Genomic DNA, 6,000 nt, shown 5'->3' on the forward strand with positions numbered 1-6,000 from the left:
CCATCTCAAAAAAAAAAAAAAATAGTATCATGGCTAGTTCAGGGTCTTGTCTTTTTAAAGTGAGACCCTTTAAAAAGGGTCAACAGGCTATCTTCTTTTTAGTCAAGGCAGAATTTTTAGATGTGGGGCTGATAATTTTTGGTTTCCACAAATTCTAAGTAATAGTCTCCCTCTTCTTCTCTGAGGCAGCCACAGTTTCTTACCTGTTTATTTTAAAATAGATTACAGTGGCTTATGCCTGTAATCCCAGCACTTTGGGAGGCCAAGGCAGGTGGATCACTTGAGGTTGGCAGTTTGAGACTAACCTGGCCAACATGGCAAAACCCCACCTCTACTAAAAAATACAGGCTAGACACTGTGGCTCACGCCTGTAATCCCAGCACTTCGGGAGGCCTAGGCGGGCGCATCACGAGGTCAGGAGATCGAGACCATCCTGGCTAATCCAGTGAAACCCTGTCTCTACTAAAAAATACAAAAAAAGTAGCCGGGTGTGGTGGCAGGCACCTGTAGTCCCAGCTACTCGGGAGGCTGAGGCAGGAGAATGGCGTGAACCTGGGAGGCAGAGCTTGCAGTGAGACCAGATCGCACCACTGCACTCCAGCCTGGGCGACAGAGCGAGACTTGTCTCAAAAAAAAAAAAAAAAAAAAAATTAGGGGCCGCATGCAGTGGCTCTCGCCTGTAATCCCAGCACCTTGGGAGGCTGGGGGAGAGGTGGATAACCTGAGGTCAGGAGTTTGAGACCAGCCTGGCCAACATGGTGAAACCCCGTCTCTACTAAAAATATAAAAAAATTAGCCGGGTGTGGTGGTGGGTGCCTGTAATCCCAGCTACTCTGGAGGCTGAGGCAGGAGAATTGCTTGAACCCAGGAGACGGAGGTTGCAGTGAGCCAATATTGTGCCACTGCACTCCAGCCTGGGTAACAGAGTGAGACTCTGTCTCAAAAAAAAAAAAAAAATTAGCCAGGCGTGGTGGTGTATGCCTTCCTGTAGTCACAGCTACTTGGGAGGCTGAGGCAGGAGACTCCCTTGAACCTGGGAGGCAGAGGTTGCAGTGAGCCAAGATTGCACCACTGCACTCCAGCCTGGGCAACACAGCGAGACTCCATTTCCAAAAAAAAAATATATATATATATGTATGTGAATATATATATATATATATGTGTATGTGTATGTGAATATATATATGTATGTGTATGTATATATATATGTATGTGTATATATATGTTTGTATATATATCTCAATATGTTATATATGTATGTATATATCTCATATATATGTAATATATATCTATATATCATGTGTCTTATATATCTATATATCATATATATAATCTGTAGGTTCACACACAGTAAGCTTTTATATAAATATATTTTTATATATATATATATCATCTATATATATGATATATAGATGATATATATATATGATTCCCAACATTTAACCATTTTGAACCAATACGACACTGCCAACATTTGACCACTCTTTACTACAAAAATGACATTTTCATGTGGTTCAAATTAAACATGAATTTGAGATTGGGCAGGGGTATTGTTTATACCACATCTCTTTATCTTGCTTTTCTAAGTCTGCATTGTCTCATGGAAATTGCTCTGAATTGAGATGGAGTTCTAATACATTTATTTATTTATTTATTTATTTATTTATTTATTTATTTGAGACAGGGTCTTGCTCTGGCACCCAGGCTGGATTGCAGTGGTACAACCAGGGCTCACTGCAGCCTCAACTTCCCAGGCTCCAGCGATCCTCCTACCTTGGCCTCCTGAATAAACTGGGACTACAGGCGCGCACCAGCACGCCTGGCTCATTTTAGTATTTTTGGTAGAGACGGAGTTTCACCATGTTGCCCAGGCTGGTCTTGATCTCCTGAGGTCAAGCAATACCCCCCTCCTCAACCTCCCAAAGTGCTAGGATCACAGGCGTGAGCCCCCGCACCCAGCCTCTAGTGCATTTTTCCACAGCTTCTCAAAGGGCATGTGCAGGGAATTGTGACAGTCTTGTCTCAAGCCCATTCCTCACTAATGCTTTCAGCTCCCTCCTACCTCAACAGAAACTGCCTGATTTCTCCCCAGTCCTGCTTGTGGGCTGCCTGTGCCTCCCCTTTATGAAGGGGCATCATTCTTAGATTCCCAAAGCCTGGGGGCCATGTCTAAAATGCCCTTCCTATTTCTACCAGGGAATCGAGTTTCATCCTGCCTTGGGGCTTCTGGGTATGGGGCTGATTTTCCAGAACTCTTGAAGATTTGACCCACACCGCCCCTTGCTTCACAAGAAATGGCAAAACTAACTAGATGATTATGTGATTCAATCCTTAATGTGGAGTTGGAGTTTTTATAAAATTAAAAAAAAACAAAACTCTGCACAATGCCTTGAATATACAAAGCACCTCTACATTCATCTCAGTTCAAGTCCTGCCAAGCCTTTGAAGCACAGTAACATTCTCAAATGTGCAACACCACCCCCAGATCGTTCACACTACAGAGCACTATTCAGGAAAGAAATGTTTCGTGATTTTTTTTTAAAAATGAGTGAAAAGCCAAAAAATTAAACAGCCTCTGTTTATAGTAGGTGGTAAGAAAAATGTAACGTAACACATACCATTCCCTGCCTTTTGCATAACCAGTTTGATGCATAGTTCTACTGTGCGAGGAGATTCAAAACTTGCTGGTTTTCTTCGTAATAACATAGCACATGCCAGGGAATAAGGGCTCAGTGTGTTCTAGGCACAAGGAGAACTTATTCTGGACTGACTCAAGCAGAAAGGAGCCAAATTGTCAAGACAAAGAGCAGCTTAGACGCGTGAATGTCAGCGCGACAGCCATGGCTGCTCCGTTCAGAGATGTAGTTCTGTGGTTAGACCCCAACGGCTCGCATTTTTGGGTGCTCCTCTGCTTAAATCAGGTGGTTGAAGGTATTCGTGGCTCTCAGAAAGAACAGGCTGGGGAGAGGGAAGTTGTCCCGCAGCTGCAAGTTTCTTTGAGGCCTCTCTTTCCATTTTGGCTGCTGGCCAAATATTCATTTTAACTAGGGACCTACTGTAGGACACAGAAGTGATTGCCCAGGAGTGGTAGCCCTGCTGTCTAATTTTCACTCAGTAAATATATGCCGAAAAAGCTAATTCAGGAGGGTGAATTTAAACCATTAGGTTCGAGATTTGTTATATTATTATAAAAAATCATCTTTAATATTTGTGGATAGAGCCATCACCAGAGATAAAAAGGGCAGTTTGGGCCGGGCATGGTGGCTCATGCCTATAATTCCAGCACTTTGAGAGGCCAAGGTGGGAGGATTGACTAAGGCCAGGAGTTCGAGACCAGCCTAGGCAACATAGCGGGACCCCATCGCTACAAAAACAAAAACAGAACTAGCTGGGTGTGGTGGTGCAGGCCTGTAGTCCCAGCTACTCTGGGAACTGTGAGGTAGGAGGACTGCTTAAGTCCGGGAGATCAAGGCTGCAGTGCACAGAGATTGCACCATTGCACTCCAGCCTGGGGGACAAAGCAAAACCCTGTCTCCCAAAATAAAAACCAATAAAAAAATAGATAAAAGGGCAGTTTTATTAATAAGGAAGATAGGAAAGAAACTCCTTCCGAGCACTGCGGATCTAACCCAGCACTGTCAAAGGAGGCTGTAGCTCTGGCTCCTCTTTCTGCACCAGTCCAGGCTCCATGGCGCATGGCCCACCATTCTCCCGCAGTCCTACCTGTTCCAGGGGAAGTCTCGGCCTCCTTCTTCCCACACCCCGGCCCTGTACCTATGCCCTCCACCCTCCCAACCCCCCCTCTGTTATCCCTCAGGAGCCTTTTGCTTTCTATTATGTTCTGTCTCCGAGTCCTTTGGTCTCTACAGACCCCGCCCGTTCAATGTGCCCTGGTCTAGCCTATCTCAAAACAAAATGCATGCCTGGATCCTACCTTCCTCTTCAAACTACACTCCCCACTCCCATTCCCTGTCTTCGCCAGCCGGACAAACTTATCATTTATTTATTTATTTATTTTAAGAATAATCTAGCCGGACGCAGTGCCTCATGCCTGTAATCCCAGCACTTTGGGAGGCTGAGGCTGGTGGATCACTTGAGGTCAGGAGTTCGAGACCAGCCTGGCCAACATGGTGAAACCCTGTCTCTACTAAAAATACAAAATTAGCCGGGTGTAGTGGTGCATGCCTGTAATCTCAGCTACGTGGGAGGCTGAGGCAGGAGAATTGCTTGAACCTAGTGGGTGGAGGTTACAGTGAGCCAAGACTGTGTCACTGCACTCGAGCCTGGGCAATGAGAGTGAAACTCCGTCTCAGAAAAATAATAATAATAATAATAATATTTTTATGTGTTTATTTTTAGAGATGGGGTCTTGCTATGTTGCCCAGGCTGTACTTGAACTCGGGCTCAAGGGATCTTCCCAGCCTCCTGAGTAGGTGGGACTACAGACATGCACCATCGCGCCTGGCCAGCCAAACTCCTTAAAGCAGTGGTCCCCAACCTTTTTGGCTCCGTGGACGCATTTCTCAGAAGACAGTATTTCCACAGACCAAGGAAGAGTGGGGGTTGGGGTGGATGGTTTTGGGGTGAAACTCTTCCACCTCAGGGCCGGGCGCGGTGGCTCACGCTTGTAATCCCAGCACTTTGGGAGGCCAAGGCGGGCGGATCACAAGGTCAGGAGATCAAGACCACGGTGAAACCCCGTCTCTACTAAAAAAATACAAAAAAAAAAAATTAGCGGGGCGCGGTGGCGGGCGCCTGTAGTCCCAGCTACTCGGGAGGCTGAGGCAGGAGAATGGTGTGAACCCGGGAGGCGGAGCTTGCAGTGAGCCGAGATCACGCCACTGCACTCCAGCCTGGGTGACAGAGCAAGACTCCGTCTCAAAATAAAAAGAAACTCTTCCACCTCAGATCATCAGGCATTAGTTAAGATTCTCATAAGGAGTGTGTAACCTAGATCCCTCGCTTGCACAGTTGACAATACGGTTCCCGCTTCTATGAGAATCTAATGCTGCTGCTGATCTGACAGGAGGCAGAGCTCAGGCAGTAGTGCTCCATCACCCGCCCCTCACCTCCTGCTGCGCGGCCCGGTCCCTAATAGGCCATGGACTGGAGGTGCCTTAAAGAGTCACCTTCATTTGAGTTTTTACTGCCCCATGTCACACTCACTTGTCAGTCCACTCCAGGCCACCAAACCCAAAAGACAGTGTTCGGGACAAGTTCTCAGCTTGTCTATCAATTAGAACTGAGTGTGACAAACCAGGAAGGAGAGAATAGACACGGGAAGGCTCCTGTCAACATCTGTCAGACCCAGCTTGGCTCCCTCCGTGGCCAGCTCTGTGGGCCACTGCCTTCTTGAACGACTCTCTTCTCCTGGTCTCCATGATCTTGTACTTCCTGGTTTCCTTTCCGTCCCTCTGGCTGCTCCTTCTCGGCCTCCCTGGGAGAATGGTCTTTCTCCCACCCTCCGTCGATCTCTGTTCACTCTTCTTTTCTTTTTTTTTTTTTGAGACAGTTTCACTCTTGTTGCCCAGGCTGGAGTGCAGTAGTGCCATCCCGGCTCACCGCAACCTCCACCTCCCAGGTTCAAGTGATTCCCCTGCCTCAGCCTCCCAAGTAGCTGGGATTACAGGGATGTGCCACCACACCCGACTAATTTTGTATTTTTAGTAGAGACAGGGTTTCTCCATGTTGGTCAGGCTGGTCTTGAACTCCCCCCAACCTCAGGTGATCCACATGCCTCAGCCTCCCAAAGTGCTGGGATTACAGGCGTGAGCCACCCCGCCTGGCTGTGTTCACTCTTAACCCTCTTCCTGGTGGAGGTGGCCTTCATTACTTGGTGTGCACAAATGACCTCTAAATTCTTACCTCCTGCCTATACACAGATGACCAATTAATCTCATCTCCTGCTTCGACCCATATCACAAGACTCGAATGTCTAAAAGCACTGCAAACTCAACACATCCAAAATTAAACTCATTTTATTCTCTCCAAACTGGCTTC

Source organism: Symphalangus syndactylus, chromosome 16 (genome assembly GCF_028878055.3).
Source record: "Symphalangus syndactylus isolate Jambi chromosome 16, NHGRI_mSymSyn1-v2.1_pri, whole genome shotgun sequence".
Classification (NCBI taxonomy): Eukaryota; Metazoa; Chordata; class Mammalia; order Primates; family Hylobatidae; genus Symphalangus; species Symphalangus syndactylus.